This window comes from Myotis lucifugus, unplaced genomic scaffold, assembly GCF_000147115.1.
Source record: "Myotis lucifugus unplaced genomic scaffold, Myoluc2.0 scaffold_38, whole genome shotgun sequence".
NCBI lineage: Eukaryota > Metazoa > Chordata > Mammalia > Chiroptera > Vespertilionidae > Myotis > Myotis lucifugus.
Genome location: NW_005871086.1, coordinates 6,938,701 through 6,949,149, shown reverse-complemented (window position 1 = coordinate 6,949,149; position 10,449 = coordinate 6,938,701). Strand labels below are relative to the sequence as shown.

At 43.9% G+C, this 10,449-nt stretch overlaps 1 pseudogene; it reads right to left on the bottom strand.

The window, feature by feature from the left end:
* Positions 1 to 6,771: 6,771 nt before the first annotated feature.
* Positions 6,772 to 8,405, bottom strand: LOC111825737 (annotated as a pseudogene).
* Positions 8,406 to 10,449: the final 2,044 nt, after the last annotated feature.

Sequence of the window (10,449 nt, the reverse complement as noted above, 5' to 3'; positions counted from 1 at the left end):
TTAGGAGGCTTAGTAAATGGGCCACCTTATGTCCTGCTGAGATAGATGCACAATCCACAGACATCACAGTCACGGGTAATAGCAAGTCTGCGGTTGGTAGTAGCATGGGCCAGCATGTTGCTGGAAAGGCCAGTGGGTCCAGGAGCACCGAGGGGAGGCATGAAGACCCGAAGCTCCTCCTTCAATGCTTTAAGGATACAGAGCTTTTCCCTATCCCTCCCACTTCCTGAGAAAGAAGAGAGCTCTGGAGAGAGAGAGAATCTTCTTAAAACACTGGGAAATTACCCAAAAGAGATTTTTTAACTGGGAAAAGTTCATGATATCTTGAATTGGTCCCACTGAGTTTCCCTTCTCTCCCCCCCCCCCACCCAACTATAGGCATAGGAGCTAGAAGAGGAAGATAAAATCAGTTGGAGAATACATACAATGAATATGTTTCTGTATACTGGAGTATGTACATTTTGGTCCCATTCTGCACCATTGGTAACTTTTTGTGTGTGTGAACCATGTAAACCTGGGAAGTTTGGATCTTGGCTTGGTAAGGACCGCATTGAGTTGATTTGTGGTCCAGAGTGACTTCTTAACACACTGTAGTTTCCAACAAACTATTTGTAAAATTAATGGCCTCTGATGACCCCATTACCATCTCCCTTCTTCCTGAAAGAAGGCATTTCATTGCTTTATGAAGCTGTACACAGAAGAGTAATTAAGTAACAATTCAGGCCAATGGCCTCTCCCAGGAATTAATGGTAGGGAGAGTTCATTAACCCCAGCAGGTTATAGCGTCTCCAGGAAATGCCCTGGACCAAGGTTATCGTAGCTATTAATGCATTGGACAGGGACTTTAACCGGGATAAAAATAAAGCTCTCTCTCCTTCCAGGGGAGCTTTTCTCCTTGAGGAGCCACCAAAGACAAGCCCATAGGAGCAGCAGAACCCCAAGGTTGGGGCCTCGTGTGGGATGAGGACAACAGATTGCTGTTAGTGAGAATTGCTAAATCAAGGTAAAAACAGGGCCTTGGGGGCAAATTAAGGTCCTTGATATAAGCCTTCCTGCTATTCAGGAGGTGGCATGATTAACACCCAGTGCAGCTTTAGAGCAGCTGTTTTCACCTTGCTAACTTTTCCATCTCAGGCCCTGCCCTGTGCAGAAGAGTCGCTGAGAGGGGTCAGATTTTGCTGCGCTGCTGCCAGGAACGCAGTGGCCTTTGTGTGGAAATCTGTTGTGAAAACATTCTCCCTTTTTTCAAACAGGGCATTCAGGCTGTTTGCTGGGCCTTTACCCTTCTGCAGGGAGGGGACTGGCTGGGGACATGAGCCATAAATGGAGGTCCTGGGCCTTGGCCTTCCTGCTGCCCCACAGGGTGAACTATTTCTTCTGCTCACCTTGCTTGCCTGCATGTCACTCTGGCAAATTTTTCTTAGATAATTTATAAATGAGCCCAATTTTGAAGCTCATATCCAGGCAAGGTTCTAGAACCTCATTTTAAGTCACTGTTTTAGAATACAGAATCAATTTTGCTATTTTCCTTATGTCCCTACTTCTTTTTATTTTTACTTTTTTAAAAAAAATATCCTCACCTGAGGACATGCTTATTGATTTTTGTTGAGAGAGAGAGAGAGAGAGAGAGAGAGAGAGAGAGAGAGAGGAAGCATGAGACTTTGTTGGAAAGTTTGTAAGGAGGACATTCTGAGAAAAGGAAGTGTGTGGAAGGCCGCCTGCCCTGTTTATCGGAATTCTGACTTAGGGGAGACTTAGGGGAGTGTCGAAACAGCGCCCCTAATTATTCCTTGACCTTTCCAAATAAGGCTGTGCATATGCAGATCCCTGGGTATTTACTGGAATCCTTATGCTTAATCTTTGGGTGACCTTGCTAAGAGGACAATGCAAACACATGTGTCCTCCCAAGATTAGTCACCCTACTGATTGTATCTGAAGATAAAAATTCCAATAAAAGTCTAACGAGGCAGGCAATCGAGGCTGCTTGGCTGCTATCAGCCAGGTTGTCCCTAGCCCTCTCTTTCACAGTGCAACTGTGTCGGAGTAATCTGTTCATCTGTCATTCAGTGGCTGCTGGTCAACCCCGGCAAGAGAGAAACATCTATCAGTTTTCTCTTGTACTCGTTCCAATTGGGTATCAAGCCTGCAACCCAGGTATGTGTCCTGACCAGGGATTGAACCTCCAACCAAGCAAGACACATCAGCCAGAGCTATTTTTAATTTTTGGTCCCTACTTATTTTTAGTGACTATTTCTGTACAATATTTAGGTTCATAAACTTTGCTTGAATTTCCTTTCAGAATCTTCTCAGAGTAGCTTTCTCAAAAGTAAAAACTTCAATTAAAATGTGAAGGAGCAAGAGAGAGAGAGAGAGAGAGAGAGAGAGAGAGAGAGAGAGAGCCATAAGCAATAAATTATGGTAGTTTGAACCAGTAAAAAATTATGTATTTTCTTTTAAAATTAAATGTTTTTAAGTTTATTGCACCATTGCAATTAGGACAGCAATAAAAAAATAAAAAAGAAAGTTTATCAAGGATCTCGCCTTAGCAAAAACACTGTATTTTTCCAAGTTTCTTCTATTACCAAACCATCTTTTATTGTTATCATAGAATAGAAATATTGTTGTGTTTTGCCTTTTCACTTAATATTTTTATAAACATTTTTCAGGTTGCTACATATTCTCTATAATTATTATTTCATTCGCTGCTTAAAATTCTGCTAGTTGATCAGATTCATAAGTTGCTTCACCATTTCTTTCTAACCATACAGTTTCTCTGTTTGCATATCTGTCTCCTCTTGAGGGCCAGGAGGATGCCTAGATTCATTTTCTAGGGCTGCCATAGCTGAGTACTACAGACGGGGGGTGAGGGGGGGCGGTTTGAACAACAGACATTTATTTTCTCACATTTCTGGAAGCTGTGAGTCCTGATTTAAGGTGTTGGTAGGGTTGTTTCTCCTGAGGCTGTTTTCTTTGGCTTGCAGATGGCTATGTTCTCTCAGTGTTCTTTCATGGTCTTCCCTCTGTGTGTGTGTCTGTCCTAATTTCTTCTTCTTATAAAGATACCAGTCATTTGGGATTAGGGTTCACCCCAATGACCTCATTTAAAATTAATTACCTCTTTAAAGACCCTATTTCCAAATAAAGTCACATTCTGAGAGATTAAGATTTCAATCTATGAATTTTGGGGACACAACTCAATCTACATGAACTATTCAACAAGTGTTTAACTGTGACCAAGTTTATAAACATTCAGATGGTTTTCCCATTTCCCAAATAAAAGCACTTCAAAAATATATTTAGCTTGGCTGGCATGGCTCAGTGGTTGAGCGTCAATCTATGAACCAGGAGGTCATGATTCACTTCCCAGCCAGGGCACATGCTCAGGTTATGGGCTTGATTCCCAGTGGGGGGCATGCAGAAAGCAGTCAATCAATAATTCTCTCTCATCATTGATGTTTCTATCTCTCACTCCCTCTCCCTTCCTCCCTGAAATAAATAAAAATATATTTTAGAAAAAATATATATATATTTATACTAGAGGCCTTGGTGCATGAAATTCATGCATGGGTTGGGTTCCGTAGGCCTGGCCGGCAATCAGGGCCTTCTGGCTGCTGGCTGGTGCTTTCCTTCCCCAGCTGCTGGCTGCCGGCTTGGGTCTTTCTTTGTTCTGCACTGCCAACTTGTGGTCAGTGCACATCATAGTGAACAATTGAACTCCTGGTCTCCCGGTCCAACTCCTGAGGGGACACTTTGCATATTAGCCTTATATATAGACTAGAGGCCCAATGCATGAAGATTTGTGCAAGAATGGGCCTTCCTTCCCCTGGCTGCCGGCACCACCTTCGCTCTGGCTAGAGCCTCCTTTCTGCCTTTGCTCCGGCCTGGAGCCGCCTTTTCACCTTCCCACGCTGCTCAGAGGCCCGGAGCAGCTGGGGTGGTGCGGAACGCCTGCGTCCCGGCTGCTAGGTGCCTGCATATGCAAATTAACCCACCATCTTTGTTAGGTTATTTTGCATACTCACTCCTGATTGGCTGGTGGGCGTCTTGAAGGTACGGTCAATTTGCATCTTTCTCTTTTATTAGTGTAGATTGTCATTAAATTTAAAATTTTTTTTTAGGTATAACCAAATCATGCACTTAGATTTTTTTCCATTTTAAATTTTTATACATTCACACATCAGTCAACTGCTTTTTATTTTACAGATGAGGAAATAAGGACAAGAGAGTTTAAATGTCTTGTTGGAATTAAAAAGGAAGATTAAAATATCTCCTATACTGCCCTGGCTGGTTTGGCTCAGTGAATGGAGTGTCAGCCTGTAGACTGAAGGGTCCCGGGTTCCATTCTGGTCGAGAGCACATGCCCGGATTATGGGCTCAGTCCCCTGTGTGGCATGCAGGAGGCATCCAATCAGTGATTCTCATAATTGATGTTTCTATCTCTCCCTCCCTCTCCCTTCTCTGAAATCAATAAAAAAAAACAAAAAAACTCCTATGCCTGAGACCATACCTCTCAACATTTTTCTGATTTATTCTTCTGAAAGCTTGAGAAAGTACAATAGGAAGGGGAATTTCCTTAATTATAACATGGAGCTAGTATTACAGGGCAGTTATTCAGTGTACCCTACATATTAGTGACATTATTTTTGTTTTCAATGAGGTCATTTCTTTTGAAGTTAATTGATGCTTGATCTCTGCTTTAAGCACCCTTAGCTTTATTTTAAATTTGCTTCTTTGGCTTTACTTTTTAAAATTTGCAATTAGAAAGTGAGCAATAAATAGAGGATTCCTTAAAAGGATAACTAGAGTTTCTGCAAGCAAATGTTTACAAAAAAATTATACTGATATTTGGTGTAATTTTATACTACCTTCTCAATTGTCCTGAGTTCTTTTGTGCTACACTAGAAACACAACCCTTTACATTTTTTTGTTAGTCCCATTTGATAATCATAGAGAAGTCTTTTATACATTGAAATTTTGGGATGTATTTTGTTTGACAGAAATAATATAATGTTAGAATATTCATAGCATAAATGACTTATGATTGGCTTAGCTTTGGCTATACACAACCATGCACTGCTTTATGACAGGGTATGTTCTGAGAAATTAATCCATAGGCAATTTTGTCATTGTGCAAAGATCATAGAGTATACTCACACAAACCTAGATAGTGTAGCTCACTACTATAATTGTATGTGCTGTACTTTTAGATGACAGGCAGCACAATAGGTTTGTTTACACCAGCACCACCACAAACATGTGAGTAATGTGTTACACTACGGTATTATGATGTGAGGATAGCTATAATGTCATTAGGTGATGTGAAATTTTCAGCTCCATGATAATTTTATGGGACTACTATTGTATATACGCACTATCATTGACAAAATGATATGTGGTGCATGCCTGTATTCCATCATTCTTCATTTATTTAGCAAACATTCTTTTTTTTTTAAATTTTCATCAACTGATTTAATAGATAAATCAACAGTAGTTTATATAATAAGTTAATTATACTTCAATACAGCTGTTTAGAAAAGATTTTGTTTTTCCCATTAGAACGTCAGCTGACTTCTCAACAGAAATACTTCAGGCCAGAAGGGAACCACATGAGGTACTCAAAGTAATGGAAAGCAAGACTACTGTATCCAAGACTACTGTATCCAGTGAGGCTATCATTTAAAATTGAAGGTGAAATAAACAGCTTTCCAGACCAATAAAAGAAAGGTTAAAGACTTCAAAACAAAGACCATAACAAGAAACAAAGAAGGCCTCTACATAATACTAAAGGGAATGATTTAACAAGAAAATATAACCCTTGTAAACATGTGTGCACCCAATATAGGAGCACCCAAATATATTTTTAAAAACCCTTGATGGACTTTAAGGGAGAGATTAACAGTAACACAATCATATTAGGGGACTTTCACACCCCAGTGACATAACTGGATAGATCTTCCAGACAAAAAAAAATCAACAAGGAAACAGAGGCCTTAAATGATACACTAGATCAGATGGATCTAACTGATATTTACAGAACATTTCACCCCAAAAGGACAGAATATACATTCTTCTCAAGTGCACATGGAACAATGTCAAAGATAGACCACATGTTAGGACACAAAACAAGTCTATACAAATTCAGGAAGATTGAAATCATATCAGACACCTTCTCTGATCATAATGGTATGACACTAGAAATCATAAGAAAAAACTGAAAAACACAGAAATACATAGAAGCTAAACAATGAATGGGTTAACAATGACATCAATGATGAAATCAGAAAATATCTTGAAATTAATGCAAATGAGAGCACAACAACCCCAAATCTATGGGATGCAATGAAAGCAGTCCAAAGAGGGAAATTCATAGCACTACAAGCCTACCTGAAGAAACATGAAAAAAAAACTAACTTTACACTTAAAGGTACTAGAAAAAGAATGATAAAGAAAGCCCAGCCCAGCCAGTGTGGCTCCATGGTTGAGTGTTGACCTATGAACCAAGAGATAATGGTTCAATTCCCAGTAGGGGCACATGCCTGGGTTGTGGCTCGATCCCCAGTGTGGGGCATGCAAGAGGCAGCAATCAATGATTCTCTCTCATAATTCATGTATCTATCTCTCAATCCCTCTCTCTTCCTCTCTGAAATCAATAAAAATATATTTAAAAAAAAGAAAAGATTTTGTTTTAATTTTATAAGCAATGGGAAACCACTTAAGATTTATAAATGAAGAAAAACTATTGAAAAAATTGCCAGTAAAGAATTATTCAGATTAAAATATAAAACTAGAGTGAATGTCCTTGAGCATCTCCAGGAAGGCCTGCGGGGATGGCGCCTCCACATTCTGGAAGGTGTCCTGGACTCTGCTGTACCAGAAGAAGTATTTCTCCTCCAGCCAGATGAACCCGAAGTGGTCCTCATCGAACAGGATGAAGACTCCAGGGCAGCAGTGCCTGGGGTAGGCGAAGGGATCCATGTCCATGCCATAGAAACACATCCTGCAGGTTCGGGGGTAGTTCTGGTCTACTGAGCGCACGCCCACGGGCAGAACAAACGGAACAGGCTGCTCCTCCGAAGCTGCAGCCCCGGACTCCCCGTCGCTGGGCTGGGCAGGGCTCTGCCAGCCATGGCCCTCGCTTTCCTCAGACCCGTCTTCTTCTTGCTGCTGCTGCTCCCAGGTCACCTCCTCGTCAATCTCCAGGACCACGTGGGAGAGCTCGTTGATGTTGTGGAAGATCTCGCCACCTCGCAGCTGGATGCGGTGCATGAGGTGGATCTCTAACGCCTTCGTGCCTATCCCCATGAGCCTCGTGACCCTGGCATACTCCCCGTGGAAGCTGAGCATGACGGTCGTTGGGCCGAAGGCACTGTATTTGCCTTGGAAGAGGCCTGGCCTGATGAGGTCGTCCGGGTGGCGTGGCGGGAGGTAGAGGCGGCGGTAGGTCAGGCAGTCATACTGCTGTCCGTCCTCCTGCACCCGCCCCCGCCCCCGCCCCCGCCCCCGTTCTCCCCGAGCCGCGTTGGTGAATCCGTTCGGTGGTCTGTCCTCTTGCACTGGATGGTGAGCCTGTCCTCCTGAATCTGCATGTGGCCGTTGTGGGGCCTGCCGAGGAGGCCTGCCATGCACTCCACCGCGGCTGGTTTCCTCTCCGTCAGGCGAATTCTGAACGAGGGCTTGAAATCTATTGGGTCATCCCCATGCGTGTGAAGGGAAGGCCTGTACGGCCGGCCAGTAATGCATAAGCCGTCCACCGCGACATTCAGCAGCGTTCTGTAGCTATAATTTAGCTGCCACAAGCCCAAAATGTGTCTGTATGGGAACAGCTTCGCATAGACTTCTCGGTAAGACATACCCCTCATCTCCGGGTTCCGCAAGTTTTCACGAACGCCGAACTCCTCGCGGCAGCGCCGTCTCCAGATGCTGTCGATGTGCAGGATGTGGTGGAATTGGGTGCAGGCCTGGGCCAGGCGGGGCAGGTCGCTGCCGGGGAGCGAGGCGAAGATCTTCACCAGCATCTCCACCGGCAGGTCCTGCAGGGAGCAGTGCGGGCGCGGCGGGGGCGGCACGGGGCTCGCCATTCCTCCACTCCCCTCACAGCACCGCGCTGAGGCGGCCGCCTCGACGTGCTTTTCTGCCGGGGACGGCTTGCTGTGGGCCGCTGCCGTCTCAGCCGGGCGCTGGCGCTTCTGAGGACACCGATGTCCCCGCGAAGAGCCCAGGCCGCCGATGGAAGCGCACTCCTCCATGCCTCCACTTGTAACCGATGTCCCCGCGAAGAGCCCAGGCCGCCGATGGAAGCGCAGTCCTCCATGCCTCCACTTGTAACCGCCACCACAGCGTGGGCCTCTGCTCCTCAGCCGCTTTAAACTGGCTCGAACCGCCCTAGAGTCCAGCCACGCCCCCATGGCCTAGCCACGCCCCCTCAGAGAGGAGCCAATTGTATGCCCTAGAGTCCAGCCACGCCCCCATGGCCTAGCCACGCCCCCTCAGAGAGGAGCCAATAGTAGGACCTTAGCAACACTTCTAAAGAAACCCATACCGCCCTGACTGGTTTGGCTCGGTGGATAGAGCGTCCGCCTGCGGACTGAAGGGTCCCAGGTTGGAATCCGGTCAAAGGCACGTACCTTGGTTCCGGGCAAATCCCCAGTAGGGGGTGTTCCAGTAGGGGGGAGGCAGCTGATTGATGTTTCTGACTTTCTATCCCTCTCCCTTCCTCTCAATAAAATATCAGTATCAGCAAACATTCTTATGTTGATCTAGATAATGAAATGACCCAAAGATGACTCGAGTACTAAGTTTCATAAGGCACTACAACTTGGTAAATGTTACAGTGTTGGCAGGTAGAAAGAGTTTAGAGATACAGAGGGGAACATGTAACTACGATTTAGGGACCCTTCAAAGGGGAGGTGTCTTATGGGTTGAGCTGAATCCTAAAGGAAGAGAGTAAGTTTACAGATAACAGGAAAGGATATACTAAGAGGAGGGAACAACAGGTTCAAAGGCACATTATACTCATTGGTAAAAAACTCACTGTTGTTCCTGTCTAGAGTAGCATATCCCAGTGTTTGTTGCATGAACAATTAATTGGTGGTGAAATGGTGAAACGGATGGTTTTAGGTGGGACACAGAGGTAACATTTTAATTTTAAGAATGAATTTTAATAGCAATAGATAATTAGTAACACTATAAGTAGTACATTAAAATTTGATTTAAAGACATAGCTTTGAAAGAGACTAAATTATCTGAGCAAAAACAGTACTAAGTTAATAGAAATATATTTAGTAGAGAATTCTAATAGGGAATGTGAATATAGCAAACCCTGTGAAGGTGGTATGTAAGTAACTGAAGATGCTCTACGAGCATTTGTGGCAAGGTGGGGGAGAGACAGCTAGGTCAGGTGGGGAGCACTGCATACTGTGCTCAAGACTTTGGGTTCATCTTGAAACACCCCAAGAGGCTCAGATAGTTTTTAGGCAGAAGAGTGGCATGGCCATTGTATTTAAGAAAGATGATTCTGGGGCAGTGAAGGGTGCATGGGAGGAAGCAGCCCCAGTGCTGAATCACACTGTGCATTACAACCAGACCTCTTAGGGGAGTAGATTACCTTATGTTTCCATTTGGAATGGGGTTTACATTTTTGTTACCATTTTTTCCTTTTAGAAATTGTATATTGAAGTTTTTTTCCCCCCTTTGTATTATATATCCTCTGGTTTACAAAGGCAGCGTTGAATCTTCGTGGTTGAACCACGTCCACCAAACTTGCAGTGAAAGAGCTCTTATCCCTAACTCCTCTACCTAGACTTAGGTGAGCATTGTGTTGAACAACTGTAGCACGTAGATTATTTGGTCCCCATTGTTCTTTTAAATTGTTTTTATTAGGGATAATTCTTCCCCCGATGAAAACTTGGCATTCTCATGACATTTTCTGGTTGCTTTCAGTCACAAAACAATGTTCCAGTTCAGTAATCAAAGGATCCAGTAGCATGTCATAATCAAAACTCTACATTTGGTGTAGTGTCAAGGGCTCTTTCCTCTGGCAGCTGAGGCCTACTGGTAGGTGGGAAGGCAGCACCTGGGAATGGGTTTATTTGACTTATCTCTTTCCACACGGAGTATCTCTCCTTCTCCGTCTCACTGAGCTGGCCACACTTTCAGACATCCACTAGGTCAAAGAGGAAGGAAGGACTTTAAAGTCTTTACTTGATTGATACAGTTGTGCCCTGGCACCCTGTGCCCTGAGGCCTGGTTGGTGACTAAACCTGATTCTTTCTCTTAGGGGTGCTCTTACAAAGTTTGTGGAGGTCGCCCAAACACTGTCACGATGGACCTAGAATCTCTAGCTCTGTTTTGGGTGCTTGTATGTCTAATACAGCTATTCACTTGCTTTTCCCTCAGTCACTAAATCTTTTTTTTTTTTTTTAAATATTTTATTGATTTTTCACAGAGAGG